Here is a 19490-nt window from a genome sequence, read left to right on the forward strand (position 1 = left end):
CTGACACTACACACTGCCCTGTCACACCTGGAGAAGAGAGACACGTATGTGAGAATGCTGTTTGTAGATTACAGCTCAGCATTCAATGCCATCGTTCCCTCGAAGCTGGACAGGAAACTGCAGGATCCAGGACTGAGCAGCTCCCTCTGCAGCTGGATCCTTAACTTCCTGTCTGACAGACGCCAAGTGGTCAGGCTGGGCAGCATCACCTCATCCCCCATCACACTGAACACTGGTGCTCCACAGGGGTGTGTACTGAGCCCTCTCCTGTACTCACTCTACACCTACGACTGCACGGCCACTAACAGCTCCAACATCATTGTGAAGTTTGCGGACGACACTACAGTGGTGGGTCTTATCACCAATGGTGATGAGACGGCTTACAGGGAGGAGGTCAGCGCCCTGACCCACTGGTGTCAAGACAACCATCTCACCCTCAACATCGCAAAGACAAAGGAGTTGATAGTGGACTTCCGGAGGTGCAGAGAAGTACACACCCCCATCACCATCAACGGCGCTGCTGTGGAGAGAGTGAGCAGCTTCCTGTTCCTTGGGGTACATCTGGCTGAGGATCTCACGTGGTCAGGACACATAAACAAAACAGTGAAGAAGATGCAGCAGCGCCTCTTCTTTCTCAAGAGACTGAAAAGATTCATCATGAGCCCCTTTATCCTCAGGATCTTCTATCGCTGTGCCATTGAGAGCATCCTCACTGGATGCATCACCACCTGGTATGGCAACAGCACCGCTTACAACCGCAAAGCTCTCCAGAGAGTAGTGCGGTGCTCTGAACGGATAATTGGAGGTGAGCTTCCCTCCCTCCAAGACATCTACAGGAAGTGGTGCCTGAGGAAAGCGGGGAGGATCATCAAGGACTCCAGTCACCCCAGCCATAAACTGTTCAGACTACTTCCATCAGGAAGGAGGTTCTGCAGGTCCCGAACCAGCAGACTGAGAGACAGCTTTTTCCACCAGGCCATCAGACTGCTGAACACTTCATAGACACCTCAGCTTCACTACTGGAACTTCAACATTATGCACTCCATACTGTATATAAATGCCACTTGTTTTGCACAATATCCAACTGCCAACCTCTGTATATTTTATTTTATTGTTTATTCTATTTAATTTTAAAAATATTTACACACACACACGTAGATATACATATTTAGTATACACATTCAGTAATATGCATACACTCTTATATTGTACATATATTTATTCATATAACTCTCAGATTTACCCATTATATTTTGCTTGTTCTTCTGTTTTTGTATTTTTGCACACCTCTGTTGCTTGTGAAGCTCGCACACAAGAATTTCACTCACATGTGCTGTACCAGTGTACCTGCACATGTGATGTGACAATAGAAGTGATTTGATTTGATTTGAATATTCAAACGCACTCATGGGAAACACCAGTAAAGCATTTCCTTTGTATCACTATATGTGCATGCATAAGTTTTCAGCCTGTTGAGTGCTTATGTTGCTATTGCTGTAAACAATGTGTTCTTAGCCAGTGCGCCCAGTTAAATGAGATGTAGAAGAAAGTTTGAGCTTCACAGTTATGAAATGCTTGACATCTGTCTTTTTGACACAGTGTGTTCACTTTGCAGCAATCTGCACACACTCCCTCGTTTCTCACCACTGTTGTTTCGACTTTGTACAAACGCGTGCACACACGTGCACACTTTCACTCAAAGGGAAAATAAAAAAGACACTGGAAAACGCCTTCCTGCCTCTCTCCATATGCTTTGCCTGCCCTCATTAAAAGTGATGGGTACACATCACACACACACACACACACACACACACACACACACACACACACACACACACACACATCATACCCAACTGTCATATTAGTAAAATATTAATGGAGAGCACGCCTGCTTGATATCCTCTTCTTGTGTGTGTTTGTGCATGAGTTCCCTGTCAGACAGAGGCTTTCTGTGTGTGTGTGTGTGTGTCTGTGTGTGTATGTGTGTGTGAGAATTAGTGGAAAAAGAGAGACAAAGATCTGAAACCTGTGTGGCCATCTAACATGAAGGAAGCCTGAAGTAATTGGGCTGAGACAGGAGGACTAAGACAGAGAGAGAGAGAGAAACAGTAAGAGAAGGAAGATTCAAAGAAACCTGAAATAGAACAGAGGTAGAAACAGGGAAAAGGGAACTAAATGGGAACTGGTGGCAGAGAAAGCAAGTGCAGAATAAAAACAATAACACAAAGAAATCTAAAAGTCACAGGAGTTTTCACTTGTGAAAAACAGAAACCTGCAAACGCCAAAGTTTATAATGGACAATGTGTAATTTTGTGTAATAATAATAATAATAATGTGTATGTGTTAGTCCCCGTAGGGAAATTACTAATCTGCATTTAACCCATTCACCAGTGAAGCAGTGGGCATCCACCAATGCAGCGCCTGGGGAGCAGCGTGTAGGAACGGTACCTTGCTCAGGGGTACCTCAGGGTAGCTGTTCAGTGGAGTCTAACCCCCGACCTTCCGATCATGGGGCAACCACTCTACCTACTCAGCTATCCCTGCCCCAGCATTTTTGTTTTGTTTTGTTTTTGTTTAAAAAGTAATGTGTGTGTGTGTGTCTGTGTGTGTGTGTGTGTGTGTGTGTGTGTGTGTGTGTGTGTGTGTGTGTGTGTGTGTGTGTGTGTGAGAGAGAGAGAGAGAGAGAGAGAGAGCTCAAAGGTCCTTGTGGCCCAAGAATGCCGTTGCATTGCAACTGTTGTCGTCCCACAACAAAATAAACTGTAACTGCTGAGAATCAAAATATGCAGGATGAACTTATTGGACACTGTTGCCAGTGTTGGGAAGGTTAATTTTAAAATGTATTCCACTACAGATTACAGATTACATGCCCCAATATGTAGTTTTGTAACGTGTTCCATTAAGTTACTCAATGAGAGTAACGTATTCTGAATACTTTGGATTACTCAATATACTCTGATGCTTTTTACAATTACATGAATGTTGTTAATGCGATCCATCAAGTCTAAAAGCAGCATGTTAATACGTGGAGATCCTGAAGGCTGCTCCAAAAATGATTATATTTTAAATATTTGTTCAGCTCTCTTCCAAACCCCAGCTGTCTAAGTTTTGAGTTTCTACTAAAATAAAAATAAAGGCATCTTATCTGTTTGTTTTTATTCAGACATACATGTGTACTATTTTTATTAATAGAGAGATAAAGCTTGTGTTTCAGCCATACTGATTGTGCTTTAACTGTACGAAGCTTATTATGAAACATTACGAAACAGATGATACGTAAAAATGTTGCCAAAGTGCTTAAGATAGTTTTTTAAATTATCTTTTTTTTTTTTCTTAAAGAAATCTACTGCATCATGTAATTTTTTTATGTCATGCATAATTTCCATTGCAAATATTACTCACAGTTAAATTAAGAGGGTAGGCAGTAAAAACTCCGGAGCTGTGATGTCATCAAGTACACCTCCGTTCCAGTTGTAGAACAATCGCACTGCGTTCTCGGGAAGTCCGGACTCCACTGTGAACTTACGAAGTCTGGACTTGTGAGAACGCAAGTACGGACTTGTGTACTTGAGCATTTAGAAACGGCCTAACAGTCTGCAGTCTATGAACCAATCTCAGCTAACGCCAGCTAACAGTGTTAGCTCGGCGGCGAGTCGCCTTCATTAATAGTAATAAATCACAAAGGAACAGTACATCGAAGATACTGAAGTTTCGCCCATCCCATACTTCTTATGAAGGGGTATCAGAATTTCCAAGTAACAAATGCATTCCTGCCGTGCACTGCTGCCCCTTTGTGCTTTCTCTGGGTCCATTGTGCCACCAACATTAACAGGATGCTTACATTAGAGTGTTACGACTGTGGCCATAAGAAGTCTGTGTGAGCTGTTTGTTTCGGTGTCTCTTTGCTGTGCTTAAGACTCTCTGCAGGTCCTTCCCCTAATGAAGAGTAGTGAGCTGCTGATTGGACCGTGGAACACGTGACTGCGTTCAAAAAGCCGCTCTGACAGCTGCCGAAGGAGAGAGAGAAGCGAGCAGATTTGACAGCAGACGCGGACCTGGCCCTGGTTTCCAACTTTTAGCGTGATTTTGTATCTGTGTAAGCGCGCTCTGTGAGAGCCGCCACTGGTGTGTAAACTCAGTGCTTATGCGTGCCTAGGCTGAAGCTGAAGGGGTGAGCCGCCTTTTCTTTTGAACAGTTTTCTCCTGTTTTCTGGGCTAGGAAGCGAGGGATAGTATTGTCATTTGTTTGTTTTGTGTCTTTCTTAGGGCTTAGTTTCCTTTGGTGGGACTGAGTTGGTTTTGTTTATTATTTTGGCCTGGGTGCACCCTGGAGCTATTCTTCCTGACAATAAATAAAATCACATTTTTACGCATAACCGGTTTTGGATGTTTGGCTTGGGAACCAGGGCGGGTACTTGCCTCTCTCTCCTCCAACCTTATGTGCGTCTCTACACGCCCAGACTAGGGGCGTAACATAAATGGGGGCTCGTCCAAAATTGAAAACCCTGGGGGGCAGGGACTTTGTGGACTGGTGTTTGCTTTGAATGGTCAAAAAGGACTGAAAAAGCATTGCACACACTTCAGTGCCTTTAATTTTGCAATTGTAACAATTTGTCACAGGTAACATCTCCAATACTAGCTAAATTCCACAATTGTCGATCATCAGAGCCCATGTTTTCTAGTTTCATTCAGCTTTAAGCATAATGTCATACCAGAGATCCTGCTGCATGACACAGCAACAAAATCAGAGTTTTCCTGTGAGTTTTAAGCTTTTACAAAAACCAGAACAACTTGCTTAATGCTGGTTGAAACTACACCACACACAAAAATCCTATACAAATCTCCTTGCGTGTTTTGTTTGGGGTTACACCAGCATGGAATTACCAAAAATAGAGAGGGGATAGCCTAACATATGAAACAGGAAAACACTGCCATGTAATCCATTTATTTCAACAAGGTAACTGTAGTCTGATTATCACCTATTTAAACTGTAAAGTTTCTCTTTACTCTTTCCATCTATCGTTTTTGCTCTGTGGTTCACTTCAGATTCTGTGGAGGGCAGTTGTCATTTAGAGAGGACTGCTGGGACTCCACACACACGCACACATGGACACACACACAGCCACACACACAGTCCTCCCACATAGGTGTGTTTTTTTGTAACTTGTTGTTTGATTAGACCTCTTGTCAGGATCATGTGGGCGTGTATGAACTGTACTTGCTTGGTGTTAGTAATTCTCCAGTTAATTTTTTTTGCACCTCTCAGGGCAGAACAACTTACCCTGTTACCAAATGGGCACAGAGCCTCTTTGGCCTGCCTTCAAGTCCTTTTCAACACAGAACACTAGCACACACATATTTTGCAGGCCTTGTAGAGGCTGAATGATAATAGAAAAGGTTGGTAGGAAGTCTCTGCTAACACCTAAAATCTGTGAAAGGATAAAATAAAGTTCATCATAACCTCTCAACCTCCTGCTGCTGTTTGATTATCACATGATAGAGATGCAGTGTCAGACTCACGGCCATTGTGCTTTACGGCTTATTGCTGGCTTTGCAAATCACATACACTACTGTTCACTCCATATGGCTCTAAGCATTCCCATTGGTTAGCTTTCATATATAAATATAAATCTTTGAAATGTGCACAATTGGTGTAACTCTAAGTATGAGCCAAAAGATGGGAACAGTGCACTGGACACAAGTGCCACAGAACTGGATGTTAACCTTTAAAGTTTAGTAAAGTCAGTAAAAGCAGAAACAGTGTCACATGTCAAAAGAAACATGTCACCAGCTAAAATTAAAAAAAGAAGAAAAAGATCATTTAATGCCATTATAATGATCAAAACTGACTGGCTGTGTTACCACCAGCGTTGGGACTAACGCGTTATTAAGTAACGCGTTACAGTAACTACGTTATTATTGTGGTAACGAGCACGGTAACTAGTTATTATGCCAAAATCAGGAACGCGTTAGTCGTTACTGGGATTTAAATAGGCTTGTTATTCGTTACTTCGTGTGATGGCATCGCGGAGCTTCCACAGATTCAGTAACATTAGCAACTGGTGGAGGCCAGCAGGTGGATGAGGGAAAGGGGAGGTGGGAGGAAGAGAGACCCGAGGCGGCCGCCGGTCCGAGTGTGAACTGAACTTCAGGTAAGAAGTTATGACCTGCAGTCTATCTGGGTCAGATATGAACCAAGTTTAGGTGGAGTTTATTTTCGTTATTCTGACTTTTTCCTGCTGCGTACTAGCTAGCATGACGGAGTTTCTATACAGCTGGGTGGGTGCTATGATGTTACTGATGTTGAACTTTATTTTGTTCATAAGGTTAATTATTAGAGTTGCCAACCGTCCCGTAAAAAGCTGAATCGTCTCATATTCAGAGAAAATATCACGCGTTTCGTGTTGAAGTGAAAAGGAACAGTTTGTCCCGGACTTCAGCTACAATGAAAAAGACACAAAGCTGGAGTTATTCTGTCGTTACGCTGCACAGCTGCCTCTTCTTCTCTCATTCTCTCCCCCTCCCTCTCCTGTTTCTGCTTCAATCATGAAACTGATCAATGATCAGCTGATCGTCTCTCTTGTTTGTTTATCGCCCACTTTGCGCCAGAAAGAGGAAACCAGCGGATGTCGCGCTAAACAACAGCAGCACGTTTAAGCTTGATTAGCTGTTGTTAGAATTTATTTAAAATTAATTTCTAGTATCAGCTGATGTTTGCTGGAGCCACAGCTGTAAAGCTGCTGGTCATTATGACGGTTTGGATATGTGGTGAGAGGGAAACATGAAGATGAAACCAGGAGATGTCCTTACTGAATCATCAGAGCTGAACAGGTGATGGAGAAACAGGTTTACCTTTTAGGTGACATGAATGAGTTGAAGTTATGAACTGTTTCTGAGAGACAAATAACACCAGGATCCTTTTCTGTGTAGCTGAAAGCTGGTGACTGTGCAGGGGCGGGTCTAGCAAAGTGTTGCCAGGGGGGGCAGGTAGGGCATTAACAGGGAGAGGGGGGCACAAAGAAATACTTTCTTATTCTTATTTAAAATATCTAGCTTTTAAAAAATAATTATCTGAATCTTACAACAAACGATTGATAGATTGATGCATATATACCATCAGAACAGTGTACATCACTGTCACAACAGCGTTTGTTTTCATTCAAAGGCTTTATGATTTTTCCTATAATGGTGGGCCGGTCTCTAGTCAAAATGCCCGGGCTGATTTTTTGTCCCAGTCCAGCCCTGTATGCAGCTCATCTGCAGTCTGGTGTTACCTACATCTCCCTATTCAGAAGGCAGAATTTCCGAGTTCTGAGTACAATCGAAAGCACCACGACTGCAGTTTTTGTGTTGGATGTAAAAAGCACACATGACGCAGTGACGTAGGCTAGAATCGTGGCGGCGGTCAATGACAGTCCAGGCGTGGGATTTCTCTCGTGGAAATATGCACATTATCTTTTCCTTTCTATTGGTAGGTGGCACAGTGCACTGTGGCAAGTAAGCAAGCTAGAAGACTGGCAGTCTGGCTGGGTATCCAGTTATGGAAGCAAAACATTAACAAGAGAAGTCTGAGTAAAACCAAAGTTACTTTCCCTAGTAACTAGTTACTTTGAAAGTAACGAGTAACTTGAAGTAGTACATTACTGAGTTACTTTAAGTAACTAGTAATGTAACTAAGCTACTAATTTAAAGTAACTTACCCAACACTGGTTACCATATCATCAAATGGTGGCAATTAAATTTAAAAATCTCATCAGCAAGCTCAAATTTGACATTTGCTTAGCGTTTAAAGATAACTATATGGGAAAATTATTATAAACAAATGATGAGCCTGGGATCAAAATGTTTGTCAAAATGAAAACCTTTCAACTTATTTGGATTTTCTTTTTTCTCCATTGAATCACAAAAAAACTGTTAAAACATCCAAGACACCAGTGCTTGTTCCAGGGTAGACATTAAATTTGTGAGGTGAAGCCCAAAGTTTCAGCCCTAAAAATTTCATAACACTATTTGTGTGACTGTTCATGTGTATAATTGCTGCTATGTCTTGGTCAAGCCTTTACCTTAATAAATACAGCATATACTGATAAAATAGGCAGGATGCTTTAAACGGATTCAGACACTTTGCACTAAGTATCGAGTATTTGGCATAGGCAAAATGGAGTACTGTTATGTTAAGACATGGTCAAGACAAACAAAGGTGATTTAAGTGACTTTGAATGTGGCATGGTTGTTGGAGGCACAAGGGCTGGTTGGAGTATTTTGAAAAATTGCTGGTCTGCTGTGTTTTTACTGCACAACCATCTGTGAGGTTTGCAGACAATGGTCCAAAAAGAGAAAAATATATAGTAAATAGCAGTTCTCTGGGAAGAAATGCCTCATTGATGCCAAAGGTCAAAAGAGAAGGGCTGCAGACTGCTTCGAGTTGACAGGACGGCAACTGTAAGGCAAATAACAGCTCATTACAGAGTTGGCACAAGAACTCTGAATGCACAGCACATCAAACCTGGAATGAGATGAGGCTACAGCAGAGGACTAAATAGGCTCACCAAATATGGACAACAGAGAATCAGAAAATCGTTGCCTAATTTGAAGAGTTGCAGCTTCTGCAGAATGTATGTATGGATCTAACCTGCCTCGGATAGGCAGTTTAGGGTGGCGTTTGCACACTTTGGGCCTCTTAGCATGAATATAATATCATTTAAATGGCTATCTGAGCCTATCTGAGTATTATTGCAGATCTGCTCGTTGTTTTATAAGCACAGTGCACCCGGTGATCTTCTGATGGCTGCTTATAGCAGAGTAATGCACCATGTCATGGAGGTGAAGGTCAGTGACAGTGTTCTCAAATGGCCTCCAAAGTCATCCATCCATCCATCCATCCATCCATCCATCTTCATCCGCTTTTCCGGGGCCGGGTTGCGGGGGCAGCAGCCTAAGCAAAGAAGCCCAGACCTCCTTCTCCCTAGCCAACTCCTCCAGCTTATCCGGGGGAACACCAAGGCGTTCCCAGGCCAGCCGAGAGATATAATCTCTCCAGCATGTCCTGGGTCTGCCCCGGGGCCTCCTCCCGGTGGGACATGCCTGGAACACCTCACCCAGGAGGCGCCCAGGAGGCATCCTTGTCAGATGCCCGAACCACCTCAGCTGGCTCCTTTCGATGTGGAGGAGCAGCGCCTCTACTCTGAGCCCCTCCCAGATGGCTGAACTTCTCACCCTATCTCTAAGGGAGAGGCCAGCCACCCTTCGGAGGAAGCTCATTTCCGCCGCTTGTATCCGCGATCTTTGGTCTTTCGGTCAGTACCCACAGCTCGTGGCCATAGGTGAGGATAGGGACGTAGATCGACCGGTAAATTGAGAGCTTCGCTTTTACACTCAGCTCCCTCTTCACCACGACGGACTGGTGTCATCACAGCACCAATCCGTCTGTCGATCTCCGGCTCCCTTCTCCCATCACTCATGAACAAGACCCCGAGATACTTGAACTCTTCCACTTCGGGCAGGAACTCATCCCGGAGTGGGCACTCCACCCTTTTCCGGCTGAGAACCATGGCCTCAGATTTGGAGGTGCTGATCCTCATTCACACTCGGCTGCAAACCGTTCCAGTGCGAGCTGGAGGCCCTCACCTGATGAAGCCAACAGAACCACATCATCCGCAAAGAGCAGAGATGAGATTCTGAGGCCACCGAAGTGGTCATCCCCTCATCCCCAGACACTGCTTCCTCCTCGGAAGACGTGTCAGTGGGATTAAGGAGGTCCTCGAAGTATTTCTTCCACCGCCTGACAATTTTCTCAGTCGAAGTCAGCAGCGCTCCGCCAGCACTATACACAGTGCAGGTAGAGCACCGCTTTCCCCTCCTGAGACGCCTGACGGTTTACCAGAATCTCTTCGAGGCAGTCCGAAAGTCTTTTTCCATGGCCTCCCCGAACTCCTCCCACACCCGAGTTTTTGCTTCAGCCACTGCCCGAGCCGCATTCCACTTGGCCTGTCGGTACCTGTCAGATGCCTCCGAAGTCCCACAGGCTAACCAAGCCCGATAGGACTCCTTGTTCAGCCTGGTGGCTGCCCTCACCTCTGGTGTCCACCATTTGGTTCGGGGATTACCACCACGGCAGGCACCAACCACCTTGTGGCCACAGCTCAATGCAGCAGCTTCGGCAATGGAGACGCTGAACATGGTCCATTCAGACTCAATGTCCCCAGTCTCCCTCGGAATGCTGTTGAAGCTCTGCCGGAGGTTTGTGTTGAAGATCTCGCGGTCTGGGGCCTCTGCTAGACGTTCCCAAAGTCACCAGATCTCAATATGTGTTGGAATGTAAGATTTGCATCACGGCTGTGCATTCGACAAATCTACACCAAGTGTGCAATGCTGTGCAATGAGGAATGTTTCCAGCATCTTGTTGAGTCTTTACCATGAAGAATCAAGGCAGCTCTGAATGCAAAACAGGGTCTAACCCAGTACTGGGAAGGCGTATGTGATAAATTGCCTGTGAGTGTACCAACCTGATGGAAGAGGTAGAAGCAGGGCATTGAGTAATTTGAAGATTGTTGGTTTAATCCCTGGCTGCTTCAGTCTTCATGCCAAAATATCCTTGTCAGGGTACTGAACTCCAAGTTTCTCCCAGTGCATTCATTAGAGTGTGAATGTGTGTGAATATTAGATAGTAGTAGTGCTTGTATGAATGCGTGTGTGACTGAGTGAAGGAGACTAGTGGTGTAGCACTTTGAGTGCTCAGAGTAAAAAAGTTCTAAATAAGATTCGTTCCATTTTCAGCGTAAGGGTCTAATTTGCTTTGAAATGTGTAAAATGTGTGTTTGCAGGATCATCAGTTTAATTCTTTACTAATGATGATCGTCAAGCTAAAAGCAACAGCTAATCAAAGGAGGAACAAACCAACTGGAAACTAAATATGTCGGAAACATCCAGTGAAGCCTAGTAACACAAGAAAGGAAACATTATAGAGTGCATTCAAATGTTTAAATTCTGTTGGATAAAATAATATCTTTATTTTTACTGTTGCTTTGTTTGTTTCTTTGTTCCTCAAAAGCATGGTTTGAGGTCTTATCCTCATAGATAATTTTGTTTACCCCTGCACATATACATGTACATGTTTACAGTAATACTTTGCAAAGATAAATTATTTCAGTAGTTGTTCTGCTCTGTTTTGTGTAAAATTACACATTTACTGCCGTGAACCTTGTCTATTCTGTCTGCACTCAGGTAGGTGGTTCCTTTGACGCAAAGGAAGTGCTTCAGATGACAGGGTAGTAAACATACAGTACATAATAGTGCTGAACTCTATTTGACAAGCAACCTCTGGGACACATGCAATATCTCATCAATGGTTACCCAGCAACAACAATGGTACCACAAGTAATAACAAGCAACCTTTCCAAGAAGCCTGGCCACAGGGGAAGCACCGAACCAAAAGGCGGCTGGTCACAACGTGCTGTAGGCAGTGTGAAGACATCCGATATTTTTCAGTAAATGGGTTCGTCACACAGTTAGATTCAACGTCATTGATTTATTGCTTATTTATTGATTTGTATTTTTATGGCATTTATAGATAGTATGCTGTGCAGATTTGGCAGCACAGGCCAGGCAACACATGCATGTTTCCTCAGATCTCGCTCTTCCAGCCTTTTTAACTTATCTTTCAATAAAGTAAATGCATAGGCATATGCAGATGAAACAATGACATGAAATTCACAGCATTATTCACCTTCAAGCATCTGGCATTTCTTATCTCTGTGTGACATACTGGTTTCAAGAAGTTTGCCATGTTTGTTGCTCTTGAGCGATATGCTAGTTTTTCTGCATTTAACTTTTTAAAAGACCTCCAGATTTCAAAGCCATGCTGTGTCTTTGGTCTGGTTTGGTTTGGACCAACTCTGCAGTGATAACAGGCAGGCAGAAAGACACTGCTGTAAAATTGCTGAACAACTCCTGTGGTTTTGATTTTTTTTTCCTCTGGTTAGATCTGTTAGATGCATTTTGTATGAAAATTAAATGAAACTGTGAGTAGAAAAGAAATACTGTATTTCTAACAAAACCTCCCAAACTTGATCAGTGCGTATATACATATAATTCCCTTTTTTTAGACACAGCATTTAAATAGCTATTACAACTTAATTACCTCATCACCATGCAGCTCTGTGCTGGCAAAGTCACTTACTTCCAAAAACACTGAACTGTTTATAACTCTTATCAGTTAACCACAAGCACAACACACATTGTCACTTGGATAAACTGATGCTTTACTCCATCGGCGTGGGACTGAGGCTGAGTATCTTTGACCGATACTTTGGAGCGCCTTCTTTCAGAGGCAGCCCTATAGAAAAATAATAAAATAACAATGGGAGAAGAAGACAAGTCAAGTAAAGTAGAAGAAATTAAGAGAAATGGACAAAGGAAAATAGTTCCAGGGGAAGACGGAGAGAGAAAGATGTAGGATACCTTGAAGAAGCAGCACAGTTAAAGAAGACAAAGTGTTATTGCTGCTTGGTTACACAGCAGTGAGCGGGGGCCTCTCTCTTTTTCCTCTATGTCACACACACAAGTACACACTCGGGGCAGAGGGGATGCCTCTGTGGGTACCAAGGTCTTTCCTCTCTGTAAATTAAAACCATTAATAACCAACTGGGAGAGGAGCGAGAGGGGGCAGGAGGGAGATTGATACAGGGCAGAGAGAGTACCAGAAAAAGTGAGACTTGGGAATGAAAGACTGGGGAATGCATGATAAGCTGATGGGCAACTTATATAACTACGAGAAAGTGTAGAAAAAAGTGAAAGCGAAACAGAGATAATAAATATTTTCTATTCATTACCAGAAGGAGCACATACTTGTAGGTGGCACATTACACAGGTTTCCACATGTCAGCCCAAAGAGTGGGTTAAAACAGACGAGTGGAAAGTATCTTGTTCAGTGTGTATTTAAAAAAAATACTTCAAGTTTCAGGGACAACCTGAAACTTGAAGTATCTGTTCATCACCTTTGTGATGAGTGGAGGGTCCCTGCAGACATGGCGGTTAGGTTTTGCCAATTTCTTGCTTGTTTTCAGGTATTTAAAAAAAAATAAAACATTTTAAATGAAAGTCTTTCTTTGAATGTTACTTCGGTATAACTCCAGTATAAATATTTAGATAAATACATTTTTCAAGTGGTACAATTTATTTAATTTGTGTCTTGGTAACAAAAGATATTTAAGTTACAGCTGAATACCAACTTAAAATGAAGCCATGAGGGTTCACTGGACAAAAATACTGCAATATCTATTGAAGGACTACGGTTATTATTATACATAGTTTTCTTTTCTTTTCTTTCAGTTATATTTCCTTGAAAAGCATTTTCATTGGTAGTTGTGCAGTTACTGTTTTGTTATTTGCCACGTGCTTTAAGCAGGTAAATGTTCTAATAGTGTGGCATCTCCATTTTGGAAATATAACTGAAACAAGTCACTTTCTGATTGCTACTCATATTGATCACATAGATATCATATTTACGTAGGCTTTTTTATATGATCCAGACAACCAGCTTTTCTCCCCAGAGCATGAAGTGCACAGCATCTCCTGCTTTTAAAGACATTCAAAGACTTAAACTTCAAAGATCAATAACTCATGAGGGAGAAGCTATAAAAACACAAATGTTTCTTTCTTTTCAGCTGTAGTAAGAAAGACAATGATCTATAAACTTCCGCGGGACCGTCATTCCACTGAAATTCAGCCATAACCCAGCGTGGACCATAACAACGCGGAAGGTCACCTTTCGCGTTCCTGAGGAACGCCTTGGGACATGACAAAACATCGGTATACTACGCCCCGGGAGTGAGAACGGGTTGCGATACCAAGTCGGCATTGGTATCGGATCAATCCTAGCCTGGTGAGATCGATTCTTTACTTTAAGCTCCGCTCTTCTCTGCAGTGCTGTGGTTTTGGCAAAGACGAAACAGCCAGATCGCTGGACTCACCGCTCCCGTGTCAGCGCAGAGCAGGCACACTTTGCCCCCCCGCTTTTTGTGTTTAGGTGTTTTTGTTGTTGAGAATTTTAATTGTATTTTTGTATTGTAGTTTCTCAACAGTACTTGTTCATTTTAATTTGTTTGCTGGTTTGCATGCACTTTTTAAGATTTTTCTAAAAAAAACACCTCTTTTTAAATTGATAACTAAACCACCACGGCAGACCCGACGGCATTTTCATGCTTTCCAGCATCATTGTCACGGGGTCCTCTCCTAAACTTCTCCCGAACAAATGCAGGCATAGTCAGGAAGCGCTCAGTGTGTATAGTTTAATTCTGTCGCCCTCCCAGGTGCACAAAAGATTATTTACAAAGAAAATAAACAACTGACTTAATGCAAAACAAAACAAGAAAAAATCTATATACAAAACACAAGCGGCTGAGCTTATCTGCATGTTACCCTCACTGTAACATCTCACAGAATGCCCAGGGAGGCTCTGACGGCCTTCTTTTATACCCCCTTGCCCCTCCCACTAGGCATAATAGTCATTAGTCATCCCTTTAACATTTCTTTCCCCAAAACACTCTTTTTTCCTCAGCATATTTCCAGCTGTATTCCTACAATAATTAAAATTATAAATATATGTTTTAACTCAAACGTACAGTTTTTAAATTTAATGTTGCTGAAACAACAAAGGGATAAAATAATAAATCTATCTGATGGAGAAATCCCTCATCTTTGGAAAAGAGAGTTTATTACAGAGAAATGGCTCTTTCAAAATAAAAGCTATACTATACGCTTCTTCTGGGCTATATTCTCAGCAGCATATTAAACATATCAGGTCCCCATAAGGAGAATCATGTGCTAACGGCTGTCTAAATGACTCGGGTAAAGTTTGTAGCATGCGTGCTTGTTGTTTTTGTCTGCTTCCACTTGTCTTTGCACTAGGATGATGTCGGAGTAAATGTGCAGTCATATTCGTTGTGTTCCCACTAGTGCTGTCAGCGTTAATCTGAAATGACGTTAACGCCACAACACAGCTACCGCGGATCGCCCCGTGCGTGGGGCTAGACGGCCAACACGTTAACGAGCTAACTGCGCTAACGCACTAGTTCCCACTCATGTAATTGAGCATTGGTGGCACATCCAACATACTGTTTTACTTTTGTCCATGAATGTGTGTATACTACTGTACTATTGTATTGTACTATTGAACTTTATTATCACACTGTCCAAAAAAAACTCCCTGAAAACGCTGCAGCCAGAGTACTGGCAGGGACTAGACAGAGAGAGCAGATTTCTCGCATGGTGGCTTCTCTTCATTGACAACATTCATTGCCCCATCTTATTTTAAAGACCTTATTGTCAAGGTTGTGCTGTGTGACAAGTAGGACGAGGACCCAAACGCAGGACACAGAAAGAAAGAAACTAAACTAAGAAAAATAAACTAAAGACAGCAGCTTTATTGCTAGGGAACGCCAATACTTATACAGAAAACAAGAAACTACAAACATTAAACTCAAACCACAGAACAAGGAAATACTGAGAGTAACACACACACACACACAGACTGTCAAAATAAAACAGGAAGCATGAGGTATTCACAAGGATGCAGACTAGACAGAGATGTGGAAACATGACACACTGGAACAGCAGGAACATGAAGACAAAAGTAACAAGACACAGGGAAGACATGAAGACAGAAGACTAAACATACAGAACAGAATTAAACCTTCACCAAGGACACCGGGGAGGCACAGAGACAAAACAGAAACCTGAAAACCAGGAACTATAAATATAATACAAACAAAAAAACATAATTCAAAGACTATAGCTTAAACAAGAAACACCCAGTGCCGTGACACTTATAGTACCACGTGACCTCAGTGGGGCTCTTTGCTATCTAAATACTGACTTATTGGGTAGTATTTAAAAGTAGAATGCGTCTTTTGTCCTATCTCTCTTCCCTCACCCTCAACCAATCGCAGCAGATGGCCCCGCCCCTCCCTGAGCCTGGTTCTGGTGGAGGTTTCTTCCTGTTAAAAGGGAGTTTGTCCTTCCCACTGTTACCAAGTGATTGCTCATAGCAGGTCATCTGTTTATGGGGTTTTTCTCTGTAATAATGTAGAGTTTTTACCATACATTATAAAGCACCTCAAGGAAATGTTATGATTTAGCACTATATAAATAAATGAACTGAACTGAATTGAGAAAACTGCATGCATCTTTCACCATCCCGTTATCCCGAGGTGGAAAAGTAATGTCTCACATTTTTAATTATTACAAAGAGTAATGCACCTGCAGTATACAACTGCAGAAGGTATGCCACAGTCTTTGAGCATACTAATTAGAAAAGTACAGATGATATTATAACGTCAGAGTGAGTAGAAATGGCTTTGGCTTCTTTAAGTAAAAGCTACATCTGCCCATCAAGGATACCGATATTGCCTAGCAACAACTACATCAGTTGTTTCTTCCCCCTCTTTGTTGTTCACATGCTCATTTATGTTCATTGAAATCTGCCAGATAGTTCACCAGTTTCATAAGCAGCCGCAGCCTTGAGTCAGCTCACTGAGTTTTTTAGCTACACACACACACACACACACACAGATGCACTTATACATGACTATTTGTGCACAAGCTCACACACCCATTTACAAATGCACATACACACACCTCTGAATGTGTGTGGCTCTCACAAAAAGATGTTACAGAGTGTCAAACCAATATCTGTCTCTTCACTGTAGCCTGCCTCTCCATTTTCAGCTCAAGGACAGAGAAAGGGAGGCAGCAGGAGAAAAAAAGAGTGAGAAAGTGATGGAGAGAGCAAGTGACAAGAAGAGAGAGATGAAGCTTTAATCTTAACAGAGGAAAGCTTTTCAGAAAATGATAGAGAACATCCGTAATCACATATAAATACATAAAGGGTGCTCTGGCAATGTCAAGACCCTGAACACTTACCATAAAATTATATATATCCAGCTTACACTTTACTGGAAATTTCAGCACATAAAACCACGAGTAAACCAGTGGTGTATTTATGAATGCCAGTATAGTTGGAACAGGTGAGACTCAAGTCAAATTCAAATTCAAATTCAAATTTTATTTGTCACGTACACAGTCATACACAGTACGATATGCAGTGAAATGCTTGGACAACTGCTCGTGACCTAAAGAAAACAAAAAAGGAAAAGGCTATGAATAAGATAGGAAATAAATATGAAAAATTAAAAAGGGTCAATTTAACTAGGAAGGAATAAAATATAAATTAAGGTTAAAAATGAAATAACTGTACAACACAAATTAGAATGAAGGGTAAATTTAACTGGGAGAATAAGATAAAATATATAAATTAAAGTTGAAAATAAAGTAACTGTACAACAAAATACACAATATAGAACTATATAAGAATGTATGAAGAAATATAAATATATACACACAATAACAGCAGCTGTACAAGTATTAACTGGAAGTGAAGAATGTAGTGACCAGTGTTGTGCAATCAACATTATGTCTTGTGCAGTGCAAATATTTGATTTAAGTGATGAAGTGAAAACAATGTCCAGAAAGTCCAGTGTGTGTGTAAGAACTGTATGTGTGGGTCAGTATTGTGTGGTGGTGTGATTGAGAGACCGTATCGCCTGCGGGAAGAAGCTCCTCCTCAGTCTCTCTGTGTTGGTCTTCAGGGAGCGGAATCGCTTTCCTGACCTCAACAGAGAGAACAGTCTGTTGTTGGGATGGCTGAGGTCCTTCACGATCTTCCTGGCCTTGGTCCAGCACCACCTGCTGTAGATTGAGTGCAGGTCAGGGAGCTCGGAGCGGATGGTGCGCTCAGCTGATCGCACAACCCTCTGTAGAGTTCGTCTGTCCTGCATGGTGCTGTTCCCGAACCAGGTTAAGATGTTTCCCGTCAGGATGCTCTCTATGGTGCAGGAGTAAAAGTTCCTGAGCACCTTGGAGGGCAGTTGGAAGTCTCTCAAGCGTCTGAGGTGGTAGAGACGCTGACGGGCCTTTTTCACCACGGTGTTGATGTGACAGGACCATGACAGGTCCTGCGTGATGTGAACTCCGAGGTATTTGAAGCTGTCCACTCTCTCCACTGGGCACTCGTTGATGACGGGGGTCTGGTAGTTCCTCTCCTGCTTAGTGCTGAAGTCCACTATCAGCTCCTTTGTCTTACTGACGTTTAGAAGGAGGTTGTTCCTCTGGCACCAGTTCTCCAGATTCCTAATCTCCTTCAGGTAGGCCGTCTCGTTGTTATCAGAGATCAGGCCCACCACGACGGTGTCGTCAGCAAACTTGATGATGGTGGTGGAGCTGGTAGTGGCCACACAGTCATATGTGTACAAAGAGTACAGCAGGGGGCTCAGAACACACCCCTGGGGGGCTCCAGTGCTGAGAGTGGTGGAGGCTGAGACATGTCCACCCATCCTTACTGCCTGTGGTCTGCCAGTTAGGAAGTTGGAGATCCACAGACACATAGATGAGCTGAGTCCCAGATGCTCCAGCTTGGCGGTGAGTGTGGAGGGAATTATGGTGTTAAATGCAGAGCTGTAGTCTATGAAGAGCATTTTAACATAATCCCCCCTTCTAGTGTCCAAGTGAGTGAGTGATGTGTGGAGGAGATGAGAGATGGCATCGTCTGTGGAACGATTTGGACGGTAAGCGAACTGTAGTGGGTCCAGTGTGTCTGGTAGTGAAGAAATGATGAAGTCTCTGACCAGGCGTTCAAAGCACTTCATCACTACTGAGGTGAGGGCTACAGGGCGATAGTCATTGAGAGAAGCAGGGTGGGGTTTCTTCGGGACAGGAACAATGATGGACAATGATGGTCGGTTAATAACGTACTGGCTGATATCATTCCCTAGTTGGGTTGCTCGAATTTGCTAATCATATGCATGTATAATTCTTTCAGCAAAAGTGACCTTGAACGGATCAGCTATAGACACACCACAACTGCAGCAGTATTTATGCAGCCTGGGGAAGCTATATCTGCTAAGTTAGTTGGAAACGTAATAACTGAGTGTCTGTGAAGGTTCTCAGTCATCCAGGTCATCGTAGTCAAAGGAGCTTGCAAAGTAATAACTGAGTCTTTAAGATAACCAGATATCACTTTTAAAGCATTTAAATAATATGGAACTCATATTAAACTGGAATCTAAATCATCTGAAAGTATTATTTTAAAATGCAGCGCACAGGTGTACAATATGCCATTGTTCTCTTTTTGCCAGTATATACTTTTACCTTCTCAAAGGCAAAGTTTGTGGTTTGGTTGTCTGTAAAACGTTAGTTTGGGGGTTTTGCAAGACAAGTGAGTTTTTTGTCAGGGCTAGTCACTTGTATTTTTTTAAAATAGGGATTTTGCGCAGGCCCGCATGGTGGCACAGTTGCCTCACAGCAAGAAGGTCCCAAGTTTGAATCCACCATGTGGTCAAAGGCCTTTCTGTGTGGTGTTTGCATCTAAACGTGTAGTTAGTTGGTTGGTGATTCTAAATTGCTCATAGGTGTCCTTTGACTGGTGACCTGTCCAC

The sequence above is a fragment of the Simochromis diagramma genome, unplaced genomic scaffold (genome assembly GCF_900408965.1).
Source record: "Simochromis diagramma unplaced genomic scaffold, fSimDia1.1 OVJJ01000333.1, whole genome shotgun sequence".
Lineage (NCBI taxonomy): Eukaryota > Metazoa > Chordata > Actinopteri > Cichliformes > Cichlidae > Simochromis > Simochromis diagramma.